At 43.3% G+C, this 17223-nt stretch overlaps 1 protein-coding gene across 1 annotated transcript in view; it reads right to left on the bottom strand.

The window, feature by feature from the left end:
• The window catches only part of RAD9B (RAD9 checkpoint clamp component B), a 65164-nt gene that overhangs the window by 3837 nt on the left and 44104 nt on the right, over window positions 1-17223 (bottom strand). The gene's annotated exons all lie outside the window — the stretch shown is intronic.

The raw sequence follows: 17223 nt of genomic DNA, 5'->3' as shown, positions 1-17223 counted from the left end.
TGAGTTGCGGTAAAAGCGCTGACGCTCATATGAATTCTATGAGTGCTGGAGCTTTTATCGCATAAAAGGGGTCCTAAAGGACTTTGACTCTTAAAATAAAATAGCTACTATGACCCCAGATCTTAATTATATAAAATGGATAGGGTTGGTGCAAGAATTTTGCAATTACAAATTTAGGTAAATCATGAACTATCTGAAAAACCCATTTGCTGAAAATATACTATGTAGATAAATGAAACTTAATTTATTTTGAATGGTATGTTCCACAGCAGAATAAGAAAAATGTACTGAGATGTGAAGACTTACAAGACAGAGAAATACTGTCCCAGTGTTTTTATACTTAAATCTGGATATTTTTCCACTGGAGCAAAATTTGGATTATCTGCACTACAAGCTATAACTTTACGCCAAGTCACTATATTTATGGCCTTGAAGTAATAAATATTCTGAGTGTAATTGCTAATCAATCAATTCAAAAACCAATATCACACTCTCAATATATTATATATTCTTTTATTGCTTGCTTCAATTCTTCTATAAATCTCAGTTATTCATTAATCACTTTGCTATAACATCTTGACCTTAGCGGCTAGACTTGGATTTCATATTTCATGTAAAAACCCAAGCTATACCGTAGGCAGCCTCCTCATCGGTCACTCTTCTTCTATTATCTCTTTCATTTTAATTATCTGATTGTTTTAAATAATTTATGGTATAAAAACCTTAAATAATTTATGTTGAATGTATCAACTTTGAGATAAGTTATTAAGGTTTTTATACCATAAATTATTTAAAACAATCAGATAATTAAAATAGAAGAGTGACCGATGAGAAGGCTGGCTATGGTATAGCTTGGGTTTTATATGAAATACGAAATCCAAGTGTAGGCGCTGAGGTCACATGTGCACTATATGTCAAGATGTTATATCAAAATGATTAATGAATAACTATGAGGTTTATAGATGAATTGAAGCAAGCAGTAAAAGAATATATAATATATTGAGAGTGTGATATTGTTTTTTGAATTGATAACTTTACTCCAGCCATTTTGGAAGCCTACTCTAGGCTTACCACTAATCTACATACGAAAATCATATTTATAAGTGCTCCAAATTCTGCTGACCCCCAAGGAAGCACCTCTTATACCACAGGTACCTCCTCTACTGAATAAGGGGTCAATGCAGAAAGCCATGTCCTAGAGCTATGCACAGATGACTGAGCGTGTGGCTTGTACTGCAATATTAAAAAGAAAATGTTCCACAGTGAATTTAAATGCAAAGAACACAGAATTTGTGTGCTAATTAGGGAAAGCCTGCCAGATGTGCACATGCAGGTTCTTGACTTCATTGTACGCATATCTGAAAAAGCTGTCCTTACATATGTGTAAACAAAAAACAGCAAGGGAATATTTTTATCCAAAGTGATACTTATAAATCACTGTTGTACTAATCACCTTTGTTTTACTTCAAGCACAAATTACAACACAAGTTGATGTGGTTAAGTGAACACTCAGACCCACAGCTGAGGTCCGGTGAAACAAGTTCACGGAGCAGCTATTAAGGAGACCATCATTGTTGTTCACAGTCTCCTCCACCAAACAAAGACTAAATAACAGCACATAAACTTGAAGAAAATAAAATAATAAATTTGACAGCAACTTAACTTTGAATGGTGTGGATGATACACATAACTGCTCCGGGCTCCTCTGTTTATTCACAATACCGACCCCCCCAACCTAGGTTTCACCCGCTGGCTTCTTCAGGAGGGGTACTACAATTACAAGATGACTCAAATCAACACTACACCACACAGCTTGCTAACTTAATAAACAATACATTTTGAAATACTCAATATAAACACTCTCTCTGCAACTTACTTGGGGATAAAGTATATATATGGAAATTCCATATATATACTTTATCCCCAAAATCCATAAGTCCTCTACGTGCCCTCCGGGCCGTCCGATTGTGGCTGGTATTGGTTCAGTGCTGGAACCTCTGTCAAGGTTTATAGATAGCTTTATCTATAAACATGTTGGCACTGTTCAGTCCTACATACGGGACTCTTCTCACTTCCTGCAATGTTTGCAGAGTTGTGAGGGTCAAGATTGTAAACTGTTAGTAACTGCAGATATTTCCGCCCTGTATACCAACATGCCACAATCGGCGGCCCTGACAATTATCAAGCAGGTAGTTAGTAAATCTAATATTTCAATTCAAAAGAAGGAGCTAGTAGGAACTTTAGCTGAATTTGTGGTGTGTCAAAACTATTTCCAATTCACAAATAGGTTCTTCTTTCAGACCAAGGGGGTGGCCATGGGGGCTACGGTGGCCCCGTCCGTCGCCTGCCTATACATGTCTGAATATGAAGACAAATATGTCTATACCTCCAGATGGTTTAGTAAAGTTGGTCTATGGAGAAGGTATATAGACGATGTCTTCTTCTTGTGGAATGGGGAGTGTGACGAATTGGAGGAATTCCTAAAAGAGTTGAATCAGGCAGATCCCAATATAACTCTTACTCATGAAGTAAGTAGTGACAGGGTATCCTTTTTGGATATCCAAGTAGTAAAATCTCAGATCAATTCTCAAGTATGTTATGATACTACTCTGTATAGGAAACCTTCCGATCGAAACACTCTCCTACACTATCATAGTCATCATCCAAAACCCCTCCGGGACAGCATCCCGGTGGGACAATTCTTAAGGTTGCGGAGGATCTGTTCTGACGAGTGGGACTTTCAACAGCAGGCCACGCTTTTATACACAAAGTTTTTGGAGAGAGGTTACCCTCCCTGGGTAATCAAACGGGCATGGAAGAGAGCCCGTAACTGCCAGCGGGAGTGGCTATTTCATCCCCAACAAAGGGAGAACAGTGGGGCCGTGGTATGTGTATTGCCTTATTCCAATCGAAGTCAACAAATTAGAAAAATTATTTTGAAACACTGGCCAGTGCTGCAGGTACATGAGAGCTTGAATGACATCCCTTTATTTGCTCACACTAGGGGCCGGAATTTAGGTCAGATTTTGAAACACCGTGACCCTGTCCAACAGAATAGAGAGGGTCCTCACGTATGTTGTCATCAGTGTGTGTATTGCCCTCATGTCCTCAACACTGACCAAGTGATAATTCCTCAAACAGGGGGCAAGAAATTTTATTTAAGAACAGGTACTAATTGTTTGTCATCTGCAGTAATATATTGCATTATTTGCCCTTGTAGGCTATATTATATAGGACACACTCGGCGTGCTATCAAAATTCGCATTGCCGAACATTTGAGCAATATAAGATGCAAACGTGTTACTGCCCCCTTAGTCAGTCATTGGATTTAACAACAGCACTCCATTGAGGAATTACAATACACTGTCCTTATGTGTGCTCATAAAAAATCTGGAAACATTACTCAACATCTTCTTTATTTAGAGCAGAAGTTTATATTTCAATGGCATACCTTGGCCCCAGCAGGATTAAACAATGATATTGAATGGTTTCAACTTTAATCTTTCACTCATGATGTAATGAGTGATGATGTAATAGGTAGTAAGGGGAGTGTATTTAAAGCGTGGCCTGCTGGGAAGTTCCTCTTGTCAGCAGTGCGTGTGTGAGCAGTATGGAGTGTTTGTGCCGGTAAGTTGCAGAGAGAGTGTTTATATTGAGTATTTCAAAATGTATTGTTTATTAAGTTAGCAAGCTGTGTGGTGTAGTGTTGATTTGAGTCATCTTGTAATTGTAGTACCCCTCCTGAAGAAGCCAGCGGGTGAAACCTAGGTTGGGGGGTCGGTATTGTGAATAAACGGAGGAGCCCGGAGCAGTTATGTGTATCATCCACACCATTCAAAGTTAAGTTGCTGTCAAATTTATTATTTTATTTTCTTCAAGTTTATGTGCTGTTATTTAGTCTTTGTTTGGTGGAGGAGACTGTGAACAACAATGATGGTCTCCTTAATAGCTGCTCCGTGAACTTGTTTCACCGGACCTCAGCTGTGGGTCTGAGTGTTCACTTAACCACATCAACTTGTGTTGTAATTTGTGCTTACATATGTGTAGCCATGCAAAAATATCTTGTACTATGTAAGACAATAAGCAATACTGGTACTTGCCACATACAAATTACCTGGTGGCAGTCTGAGAAATTGGCTGTGCTCTTTGAGTGGAGGCTCTGCTCTCTACATCAGCTAAAGTAGCAAGCACAAAATGTGCTTCTAACACCATGTCATCAATACTGAATGCTACTGGTCTACAATGTACAAGGTAAGACAAATTATAAGCAATTTTATGTCATGTTATGCATTTGGTAGCCTTCTAACACTAAACATAATAGAAAAGTATTTATTTAGCAAAAAAAGTCAACCACACTCAAAATTCAGAGAGATTAATCACAGAAATATTAAATACACCTTATTTACCATTTCCTTTTCATCCATACCAGACTAGTCCAGTCCAATGGGTTATGTTCATTTACCAGCAGGAGGAGACAAGAGAAAAATAGTTCCAAGTAATATGCTCCTTAAGAGTATCATGCAGTCTGGAATGTTCAGTACTTTTCTGTTTCCAAACAACTCCTCCTTGGTGCTTATCTGTTAGCTCCTGATGTTAGTTTCCGGATGTTAATTCAGCAGGGGCTTACTGCTGGTGAATTCTGCTCATTTCATTTCTGGAGTTATATCTGAGCTAGGATGTTATTTGGTGACACAGGGGAAGATTCTCACAACTAAAATGTGCCTTTAATGTGCTTGCTAAACTGGGTCCAGATGGTTTAGCGTGCATGTATTTTAGCAATAGATTATCAAATGGCTTACCATGGTCTTTTCTGAGTTTCCTAGCAGTTTCTGACACTGCCATTCAAATGTAGTACGAGTACAGTTAACGAATGTTAGTGACCAAGAAAAGGATCTGGGTGTCATTGTAGACAATCTGATGAAACCTTCTGCCCAATGTGCGGCAGCAGCCAAAAAAGCAAACAGAGATGGTTAACAAGACTAAGAATGTTATAATGCCTCTTTATCACTCCATGGTATGACTTCATCTAGAGTATTGTGTTCAGTTCTGGTCTCCTTATCTCAAAAAAGATATAGCGGCACTAGAAGAGGTTCAAAGAATTACCAAGATGATAAAGGGGATGGACCTCCTCTCATATGAGGAAAGACTAAAAAGGTTAGGGCTCTTTGGCTTGGAAAAGAGACGGCTGAGGGGCGATATGATTGAAGTCTACAAAATCCTGAGTGGAATAGAACGGGTACAAGTGGACTAATTTTTCACTACATCAAAAATGACAAAGACTAGGAGACACTCGAAGTTACAGGGAAATACTTTTAAAACCAATAGGAGGAAATATTTTTTTACTTGGGGAATAGTTAAGTTCTAGAACACATTGCCAGAGGTTGTGGTAAGAGCAGATAGCGTAGCTGGTTTTAAGAAATGTTTGGATAATTTACTGGAGAAGTCTGTTATTGAGAAAGACATGGAGTACATTCCATGCTACCGATCCATGGCAAGCAGTATCTTCCCCCCCCCATGTCTTTCTCAATAATAGACTTGTGTTTTGGCCAGGTACTAGGGACCTGGATTGGCCACCATGAGAACAGACTGCTGGGCTTGATAGACCCAGTAAGGCTATTCTTATGTTCTTAATATTAAAATGAACACTCCAAGTGATTCCCTAACCTTGTGCCACATTTATTTATTTAATTCAATTTATATCCTGTCCTCTCTAAGGAGCCCAGAATGGGTTACATGGTAACATACATAACAGCAAACAAGACACATAACAATTAACAGGGAACAGAAGACTAAGGCAATAGGGTGCCGTGAGGTGCGTATAGTTCAATTGTTCTGTATTAACAGACTCTTGGAGCCTGAAACATGCACAAAGAGATGCCTGAAGCATGCATAGGGAGAGAATCAGTTGAACATCTATTAATGATACAGTGGTTTGAATGCTAGCTTGTCCTGAAGAGTCAGGTGAAGATGTACGTTTTTATTGCTTTCTTAAAGCTCAAAAGTCCATCAAGGGATTTGATGTTAGGAGTTAGCCGATTCTGGTACTTCAGTCTGGCACTTTCTAGTCTATTTGTAGATGCGTTTCCTCCTGGGAGTGGAGGGGTCTGTTTGGGACATAAGGCAGGAGTTTGGCGCCACTTCATGTAAGGACTTGAACTCAAGTACTAAGCCTTTGAAGATGCAATATTTGGCTACGGGTAGCCAGTAGGCCAACGCTAGTGCTTGAGATACTGTATCACGGATGCAAAGGTTCTTCAGTAGTCCGATTCCTGCATTTTGTACACATTGGAGATGCTTAATATTTTTTGCCATCAGTCTGTTGAATAATGCATTGCAGTAGTACATGCGGGAAATGACAAATGCATAGAGAAGTTGTAAAAAGTCTGGTTCAGAGAAATAGTTTCTTATTTTCTGTAGTTGTCATAGATAGTAGAACGATGATGAGACCATTTGCAAATGATAAGTTCAAGTCGAGACGTATCCCTAGGCTGCAGACTTGGTCTTTGGTGGTTATGGCGGATGATTCCCAGAGGAGGGACATTTGTAGGTGCAATGTTCTTTGCGGATCCAAAGGAGTTCAGTTTTTGTGGCGTTTAGTTGGAGTTTGTTTGAAGAGAACCAGGTTTTGATTTAAGAGACAATTTTGTAGTTTTGCAATCTGGGAGACACAGTTATCTCCTAGCGTAAGGTATATTTGGATGTCATCGGCAAAGGAGTGAATCTTGATTTGGTGTTTTTGGGCTGTATCCAGGACAGACGTAATATAGAGATTAAATAGCAGAGGGGATAGTAGTGCTGCTTGTTGTACCCTGTATTTGATCAGCTTTGGCTTTGATAGGGTAGCATCGAGTAGAATTAATTGGGATCTGTCACTTAGGAAGGACGCAAATCAGAGTAGCGCCTTATCTCGGACGCCAAGGTCAGCAAGTTGGGTGAGGTCAATGATGTTGGATGCTGTACTATCTAGTAGCACCAGAAGGACATTGTTTCCTTTGTTCATGTGTTTCTAGCAGTCGTCGATGATATCAAGGAGGACAGATTCAGTGCTATGAAATTTCTGGAAACCTGGTTGGAAAGCAGATAGGACTTTTTTGTTGACAATAAAGAAAACATAGAAACATAGAAATAGACGGCAGATAAGGGCCCACGGCCCATCTAGTCTGCCCACCTTAATGTCCCTCCCCTACCTTTGCCCTGTGAATAGATCCCATGTGCCGATCCCATTTGGCCTTAAAATCAGGCACGCTGCTGGCCTCAATCACCTGTAGTGGAAGACTATTCCAGCGATCAACCACTCTTTCAGTGAAAAAGAATTTCCTGGTGTCACCTCGTAGTTTCCCGCCCCTGATTTTCAACGGATGCCCTCTTGTTGTCGTGGGACCCTTGAAAAAGAAGATATCTTCCTCCGCCTCGATGCGGCCCGTAAGATACTTGAACGTCTCGATCATGTCCCCCCTCTCTCTGTGCTCCTCGAGCGAGTATAGCTGTAATTTGTCAAGCCGTTTTTCGTATGGTAGATCCTTGAGTCCCGAGACCATCCGGGTGGCCATTCTTTGCACCAACTCCAGTCTCAGCACATCCTTGCGATAATGCGGCCTCCAGAATTGCACACAGTATTCCAGGTGGGGCCTCACCATGGATCTATACAATGGCATAATGACTTCCGCCTTACGAATGATGAAACCCCTTCGTATGCAGCCCATGATTTGTCTTGCCTTGGTGTGTAGTTGGTTGAGTACCATTTTTTCCAGGATCTTAGAAACAAAAGAGATGGGCCTAAAGTTGCTGGGTGTGCCACATCAAGTGTGAGTTTCTTCATGAGTTTTCTAATGATTGCCGATTTCCAGCTTGTAGATACAGAGCTTGTGTATAGTGAGGCATTGATAAGAGGGAGGACTGAGCGTGTAAAAGCATCTTTCACCTAAACTAGGAGGCATGATGGGCAGGGATCTAGGATGGAGCCAGATGGCTGAAGGTAGTCAATCTCAGTAAGGTCATCGAGTGAGACATTGTTGAAGTGGGTTAGTTTTTCAGTTGTGGGTTCTGTTTGGGCAGAAAGGTATCAGTGTCAGTATATGACAGCATCCAGGTAGGAACTTATATTGTCTATTTTTTCAGTGAAGTAGTCTGAGAGTAATTTGCTGTTGAGGCTGGTGTTTAGGTGTTGATTGTCTCCTTGTGGTGCTAAGAATATCTTTTTGGATAATGTAAAAAGGTTCTTTGATCAGTTGGGGGGGGGGGATTAGTAGTTGTTGGGAGTAGTAGGCCTTTTTTGTGTCGAGTATAGCTAGTTTGTAGTCTTCATGCAGTTTCCTCCAGTTGGATTTGTTGCCATTCAGCTGGGATTTGTACCATTCCCTCTTTGCTTTCCTTAGTTCTCTTTTCTTAGGTTGCCAGTGAACCAAGAGGAGGAGAAATTGCCCGAGGCTAAGCCCTCGTAGAGGTTTTTTACTTAGATGTGCCAGGCTGTGGTTGCTTCAGCAATGGATTTGAGTTCAGTGTTTATGCTAGGTTAGAAAGGCCTGAGGAGCTTCTTTAGGGCGATTGAGTTGTGTTAGACTTTCTTCTAATGGGATTGTTTCTTAGGTGGGGATTGTTTGTTGTGTATGGGTGGTTGAATGTGATAATATGGTGGTCAGACAGGGTACTGGTTTGATGGAGCAGTTGGTGGTTGTTGTGTTGGTAGAGGAGTCATTTTGCATGAAGAATAGGTCTAGGACATGACCCGCTGAGTGGGTCGATTAGGAGACCATTTTGTGGAAACCCAGGTCATATAGTCTTGTTTGGGTAGTTTGTGAAGTTAAAGTCTCCTAGGATGTCAATCCGGTTTTAAGAGATTGTCACCTTGCCAAGGATGGTTAGAAGGTCATCTGGGACAGCCATCATGAATGGGGAGCTCTGTCTATCAAGGCTATTGTAAGATCTCTGTTCTGTCCTACTGAAAAGATGAGTCATTCAAGTGTGATAGTGTTTATTAATCTTGGGTTGAGATTGGATTTGATGATGGAAGCTACACTTCCACCTCTGGTGTCAGTGCATGAGCATGATAGGGCTTGGTAGCGGGGGGGGGGGGGGGAGGAGGGGGCAGAGCATGCCTAGGGTGACTATCATTGTTTTTAAGCCAAGTTCAGTGATCAGAAAGATATCCTACTCATTGTCTGTGAGGAGGTCACTAAAAATGGTATCTTTGTTGTTTATGGATCTTGCATTTGGAAGGGTAATTCTGAGGCTTTTTTGTGTAGGTGATGTGGGGTGGTAGGGACAGGCTTAAGATAGCAGGGTCTGTGTGCTAGGAGTTTGTTGCAGGGCAGGTGACTTAGCTCTCCATATCTGCCCTGACCCATGATGACTAGGCTGTAGGAATGCATAGTGGTAAGGAGAGATGTTGTCCAGAAGTAAAAGTGTGGGGTTTGCAACATTGATGATAAGCAGGTAATGGGAGACTATATCTCTATTGTAATAGTCAGAGCTATGCTCTCTATACTGTTACAATATGTGATAGTGTGACTAATTGAGTTGAGTCCTTTAGTGGAGTGTTTCAATGCCTACTTCAAAGATAATGTTAACAGTACAATCTTAAGACCTTATATGTCTCTAGGTTCTATAATGAATTCCCTGGTTACAAGGACTACTAAACAGGATACTTAAAGCATTGGGAGAGGCCTGCCTGCTTAGTGGCCCTTTAACAGGGTTGATGAGGGCAGGAAGATTGTTGAGGAGGGTGATGGGGCTTCCTACTAAATTGCATCCACCTGGTGTGGTGTGGTATATGGTGGGGGGATTAGCTGACTGCTATTCCTTCTCCCACACCTTGCTGGTTGTTGCTGCAGTGACTAGGCTTGGATATAAAGTATTTGAATGATTTGGTTGCGTATTTGTGGCCCAAATTTGCTGAGGTGTCATAGCCTTACTTACCGATCAGTACCTGAGCGCTGATTGGCTCAGACTCTGACAGGAAGGTAAGGTTTGACAGCTTGGACCCCTCCCCCCAAAAAATCACACAAAAAACCAAAACACACAAAGCCTAAATTGAGATTGGCAGGAGAGATGCCCACTCTCTCCTGTCATGTTAAACAATCTCCCAACACTACTACCCTCCCCCTGCAGCGGGAGAGATACCCACTCCCTCCTGCCATACAATCCCCTGACAACACTGTTACCCAACCCCCATGTATCCCCAATTACCCCCACCCCTCACTACTTTATTCATGAAGTCTGGCTGGAAGGACACCTACCCACTTTGGATGGCAGGCCCGCCTCTTCCAAAATGGTGGGCATTCCTGGTGCATCCTGGGATGAGGGACTTAAGGCTCTGATTGGCCCAGGCACTTAAGGCCCCTCCTAGGATGTAGGATACACTGGGGGGGCATACATGTAGGTAATTTGACTCTAAATGTAGCATCCATATGTGGTTTCAGATTAATTCTACTCAGTTGTGACCTTAGATGCAGCAGCATTCTCATATGTGGAGTCAGATACAGCAAAAAATCCTCAGGGATGGATTTGAATACTATATCGTACCATACTGTTTCTTATATCCTGCAAATGTCAACTGGGAATGAAGCATGTGTAGGTGTGGTATCCGTTGTAGCATGAACAAGAGTGGTTTCAGGTCAGCTTTCACAGTTCTGTATGGGATACAGTAGCCTCTCTGGCTAGTTGTAACATTCAACTACTAGTCTTTAAGCCCGTTACATTAACGTGTGCTAGAATAGATGTGTGTCTTTGTGTTTCTTTTTTTCTCCTTGGCTGCTTTCTGTCTGTCTTTCTTTCTTTCTTTCTGTCTCTCTCCCTCCTGCTGTCTGTCTTTCTTTCTGCCTGCCTCTTTCCTTGGCTGTCCAGCCCTTCTCCCTTCGTTTTACCTTCCCCCTGCCCAGCAGCACCTGTTCCCTGCTCCCCCTGTCCAGCAGTAGGGCTCCCTTCCTGTTATACCCCCCCCCCCCCCGTGATAATCAGCACCTGTTCCCTGCTCCCCCTGTCCAGCAGCACCTCTTCCCTGCTCCCCCTGTACTGCAGCACCCCTTACCTGATTCCCCTGTCCCGCATCTGGCTGTTTAGAAGAGGAGGGCAGACAGAAGAGCAACAGAGGGCCTTACAGTACTCCCTGGCTGTGGATAGGTGTGCCGCTGCCTGGAGGAGCTGAAGAGCAGGGTGGCCCGCGCTTAGATGTTGCTTGTGTGAGGAGCGTCCGGGATCGCGAGCAATGTCCAATGTTCTTTTGGCGACCGTTTAATTCTGTGCCAGAGGTATTTTTAAGTTGAAAGCTGTTGCGGCGAATCAAACAATATTCCCTTTCCCCAACCCACTTATCTGTGCAACAGCAGTGATATTTTCCTCCCCTTCCACGTCCCTGTGCATCAGCAGCAGCATTTTCCCCTACTCCCCTTCCCGCGGTCTGGCCTGCTCCGGTCGTCTTTTGCCATCCCCCCTTCCCGTGTTCTGGCAGCTACCGGCGGCTCTTCTCACGACCGCAGCCTGCGTCGGAAGCCTTCTCCGACACAGGTGTGGCTCGCCCTTACTGCGCCATCTGCCTGGCCCAGAAGTGTTATTTTTGCTTGCTTCCTTCCGCCTCCGGCTGCCTGAAGATTTTAAAATACCCGGACCCTTCCCTTCATGCTGGGGTGGAGTTTGTTTCGGCAGCAGATCATTGTCCTGGCTCATATATCAGGGGATCAGGTGCTGCAGTGGAGGCACGCTGGCCTGCTCCGGTGTCGGCCAGCCGGTGCAATTGCTGAAGGAGTCTTCTGCTCATTCCTGGGTTCTTGATCTGGCAGCAGTAGCGGCATGACGTAGTAAGCGCGCATGCGCACTCTTGCCGGCACAGCACGACAGATCAGGGAAGCACGGGGTGAGAGTGCGCATGCGCGCTTAGCGTTTTATTATATTAGATAACACTTATCCATATCCCCATGTATGTAACCTCATGCAGCAGTCACTTATCTCCAATTCTTGCAGCTACCTTTCATTTTGTGCAGGAATAACCTCATGGTTAACAGCCTGCTGGGAGCTGGGCCAGGGAAATAGATGCCTTGGTGTCACTGGCTTTCAGGGCCACTCTAGGGTTTTGACTCCAGCAATAGCACTGGCTATAAAGGCTACCTGTATGGCACTAGCTTTAGGTATAGAACTGCCTGTGAGGCGCAGGTAATACGGTCACGTGGAGAGGCTGGATACTCCAGCTACCTATAAGACTGGTTACCTGCCTGTATAGAATGGGATACAGCATGATGCTGGCTAAACCAGTAGCCAGTGGATTGCTAGCTAATGAGATTGTCTGTTGAATGCTGGCTCCAGCAGTCTGTGGCTGCATTTGAGGCCTTATCAGCTAGGATTACCAGACTTCATCTATTTATTTATTTTTTTAAAGGGACATTTGGCCCTGCCCCATTTTGCCCCAGCCTCGTGCCCCCCCCCCCATATCAATGTTGTTTCTTATTCCCTGTACTCGGAGCCGTCATCATGTCACATCTGCACATGCTCAGAGGCCCTCCAAATGTAGCCCTGAGCTCAGGCCCTTCCAAAATCCAGACAAACTTCTGGGTTTTGGAAATCCCCCCAGGCACCTGGATAGTTCTCTAAAAAGAGGAAATGTCTGGGTTTTCCTATACATCTGGTAACCCTATTAGCATCAGTTGTTGGTATGCACTGCCATCTTTAGACACTTATTTGGCACTGCTTAATTTCATTTCAAACTGCCAAAAAGTGCTAAAAAAAACCAAACAAACCCCAGACAAAATGTTAAAATTAGTTTATGGTGATGCTGCAGTGACCATGAAGACAGTTTACAATGGGTCAAGCGATTTCATAATGGTTGTGAATCAGTTGAAGACGAGGAGAGATCAGAAAGTCCTTCAACATCAAAAACCCAAGAAAATATTGAAAGAGTAAGCAAAATTATTCGATCAAACAGGCAATTAAGTAGTAGGGAAATTTCTGAGGATCTGAACATCTCTTATGGTTCTGTTTGAAACATTTTAACAAAAGATTTGAACACGAGAAATAGGCAAACTGTTTCATACTCCATCCTAACAACAATCTATGTCACACAGTGCTTCTGGTATGGCAATTTCTGTCAAATAAAACCATTATGGAATGTTCTCATCCACAGGATCTGGCACCATGTAACTCCTGGTTCTTCCCCAAAGTCAAAATGACCATGAAAGGTAAACATTTTTAATCAATTCATGACATTGAGGCATACAAGACAGTGCAACTAAAGACACTCATGAAAGAGGACTTCCAGAACTGCTTCAGAAAGCGGCAAGAATGATTGGATAAGTGTGTTCAATGCAAGGGGGAGTATTTTGAGGGGGATTAATGGCAATGTGTTTTTTACTGCAGAAACACAGAGCAGATCAATCATATCAAGAAGACTGCAATTTATTAATAAACCAAACCCAACGTGGCCACGTTTTGCCCTCAGGCTGCATCAGGGAAAATTGGCTAGTAGGGGAAAAAATAAATCACTCCCCCCCGGTCTTTTGAAGCAAATCACTCTCACATTCATAAAAACAAGCAGGATTGAAAATCTAAAGAAGCACCTCTTTTTAAACAAAACTTTTTCACATTCACAAAATCAAGTAGGTATTCAAAAAGCCAGGGTGGCACCTTTTCTCTTACTGCATGAACTACCGTGTATCACCGAAAATAAGACAGTGTTTTATATTAATTTTGGGCCCATAAATGTACTAGGGCTTAGTTTCAGGGTAGGTCTTATTTTTTTTGTGTACATGATAATCTCTCCCTTCCTCTCCTTCACCCTAATTCTTCTTCTTTCCTTTCTCTCCCCCACATGTGCAGTATCTTTTCTCCCCTTTCACCCATCCCCTTGTGCTTTCCCTCTGCAGCATCTTTCTATCCCTCTCTCCCTCCCATCCCCCGTACAGCAGAACCCTTGTACTGTGCACAGCATCTTTCTATCCCTCCCGTCCCATCCCATCCCTTCCCTTGTGTAGCAGAACCCTTGCACAGCTTCTATCCCTCCCGTCTGACCCTCCAACCACGAGTCCTACAAACAGTAGCATCGGCAGCACTCTAAGCAGGCTGCTTCGCAGCCTCCCGTTGGGGCTTTCTATGCGCCATGTTACTGATGACATCATCAGTGATGCAGCAGAGGGAATGCCCCATTGGGAGAAGGTTGCAAAGTAGCCTTGTTAGAGTGCTGCTGACACTGCTCTTTGTAGGTCAGGGTCGGGGGGTTCTGACAGGAGAGATGGAAAGATGGGAGGGTCAGCAGGTGATCAGTTGAGCGGTGGAGGCAGGAGAGCAGGGGGAAGCGCTGCTGCTGGCGAATCCAGAGACATTCAGGTTAGGCTTCTGGGGATTAGGGCTTACTTTTGGGGTAGGACTTATATTATGACCTACCCTGAAAATCATGCTAGGGCTTATTTTCGGGGTAGGTCATATTTTCGGGGAAACACGGTAGTATTTTTTTATTCACACCTCATACATCTCCCCTCTCGTACATCTCCCCATCTCATACATATACCCCTTTTAATTTATGCTGAGCCCTGCAGAACTCCCCCCAAACCTACTATACTCCCTTATCTACCACCCCAATAGCCCTTATGGCTGTAGATGGTACCTATAGGGCAGTATAGTAGGGTTTTGATGGGCTCATACTTAAGCACTCTAACCACAGCATCTGTGGTGTTATGGGTCTGGCCCTAAATTGAAAATAAAATTATTTTTCCTACCTTTGTTGTCTGGTGATTTCATGAGTCTCTGGTTACACATCCTTCTGACTGTGCATCTTTCTTTCTTTCTCTCTCTCTCATGCATCATCTGCTCCAGACCTTATTTTCTTCCCCAACCAACATCTCTGTCCCTCCATGAGTCCAACTTTTCTTTCTTTCTCCTCTAACCCTATTGACAACATGTCTCTCTCTCTCTCATTGTCCATCTGTCTTGAGAGATCCAGGCATCTCTCCCACCCCCTCTACTGCCACATGCATTTCTCCCTCTCTCATCCCCTAGAGCAGGGGTGTTCCAACCTTTTGGCTTCCCGGGGCTGCACTGGCTGAAAAAAAATTTTCTTGGTCGCGCAAACGCTGCAGCAAGACGGTAAACAAATAGGGGCAGCAGAGGAAAACACTGTATTGCCCTTGACCGGGACCGCACAAAATACTTCACTGGGCCGCATGCGGCCCTCAGGCCGCAGGTTGGACATCCCTGCCCTAGAGCATGTGCAGTATTTTTCACCACTGCCCACCAGCCCCATGCCCATTTCTCCTTCTATCACCTCTCTCCAGCACCATGCCACATCTCTCCCTCCATCATTATGTCCAATATTCCTCCACCTTGCATCCCCTTCAATCTGTCCCTATGTTCCCTCTCCACCACCATAACCAACATTTCTGCGGGAGGCTGGCTTCATTGTGCCTCCGGATGCTACAGCAGTAGGGAGCTGGTAGGTGGGGGAATCGGGAACAAAGCCTGCCTCCCGCCATCTGCCAGGGCTCCAGAAGTATTTTTTTCTGCAGATTTCGGTGTAGGCTGCAAAAAGAACACTTCCAAGGCAGGCAGGCAGATGGCGGGAGGCTGGTTTAATTGTGCCGCTGGCTGTCTGAAGTTTTTAAAATACAATAGCAGGGAGTTGGTAGGTGGGGGAATTGGGAACTGGGGAGACATCGGATCCAGCTGAGAGGAGTGGGGTTTGGGTTGGCTTTGACAGAGGGGGCGGGCAAGGAGAGATCCCTAGTAGTGGAGGCGGCTTAAGCGGAGGCAGGCAGGCAATATCCGTGGCAGCACATACCCTCAATAAGTGGTTTGCATAACCCTAAGGATACGCGTAATGCATGTTGAGAAACACTGCACTAGCCCACCCATTTGGCTTAAGATATGTGTGATGCTCTGCTAGGATTTCCCATACCAGATGCTGCTGTTCCAGAGATAGGTATGTACTGTTTCATTCAGTTCTTTTGTGAGGTGGGAGGAAGGGTCAGTGACCACTGTGGCATGTGGGAAGGGGTCATTACTTAATCCCTCCAGTGGTCATCTGGTCAGTTTGGGTACCTTTTTGGCACTTGGATGCTTCCAAAAAAGGTCTAACCCAAAATGTCTAAGTAACAACCAGAACGTCTTGGGAAAGGTTTGATTATCCCCAGAAATATCCAAGTCTAGCATGCCCACAGCCCGCCCATAACACATCCCCTTAAACTCTAAAGATATCCAAGAAAATGGTTTTGAAAATCGACACTTGGATGTCCTAGCAATTAGGACATCTAAGTGCTAACTCTAGCATTTTTTTGGGACTACTTAGGTTTTTTGTTTTTTTTTATTATATCCCTAATAGTGTATCTAGATTTTCAGTAGCCTCATATCTGGTTAGTTTTTAATGTTCTCTGTTGTAGATGTCAAGAGTATCAGTGCTTGGCTATTTGAAATATTGAACATTCCAGGCCTGCAAAATACCTTTAAAAATACTACTATTGATGCTACAACACTTTCAATATATATATTTTAAATACTCACTTTATATTGGACTGTTAATAGTAGCAAATTCCATAAATGAGACACCTGAGTAACACACTTAAGAGATTGTTTGCAGTTACTCTATCAAGTGGGCAGGATTTGAAGAGCATGTCAGCCAACTGCTTGGGGGCTGTGTGTTGGAGACCACTGCCCTAGGAGGTAACTTTAATAGTTTCCTCATAAATTGTGTCCAACTCAAGTTTTGTCATGCATTCCATGATTGCTTCAGAAGGATAATTAATATACAAGGTATGAGGAAAAACACTTACACAGCACATTCACTGTCCACCACAGCCTATGTTCTGGTGTCAACACTTTGAGATAGCTATTTGATATACTTATAAGACTATTTTAATTACCTTTGGAAAAAAAAGTCCGTGATGACCTTATTGAAACTGCTGATTGCAATCTGAGAGCTTCGTGTAGTTCAGCAACTTTAACTTCTTTCTGAGGTCTAATACATACTGTGCTTTACAAGATGTGCTGAGTCTATAGCTACAATGTGAGGTGGGTTTCATCTTTTGTGAAGAGTTCCTTTTTGTGTTTAGTCTTTCATACCCACTTAGGTCATTTTTTTGTTGTATTTTGTTAAAAAAAAAAACCCCAACTTATTTAGGTAGGGATCTTTATAAATAGGTTTCAAAAACTTATCCCTAGGTCACCCAGAGGGTTAACCATTGTATGAAGTCTGAGAGAAGCTGCTACTTACTCTGAGATCGGTAACATGGAATGTTGCTACTATATGGGTTT

The sequence above is a fragment of the Geotrypetes seraphini genome, chromosome 8, assembly GCF_902459505.1.
Source record: "Geotrypetes seraphini chromosome 8, aGeoSer1.1, whole genome shotgun sequence".
In the NCBI taxonomy this organism is placed as follows: domain Eukaryota; kingdom Metazoa; phylum Chordata; class Amphibia; order Gymnophiona; family Dermophiidae; genus Geotrypetes; species Geotrypetes seraphini.
Note: the sequence above shows the minus strand (reverse complement) of the source record. Positions and strands in the feature narration are given on the sequence as shown.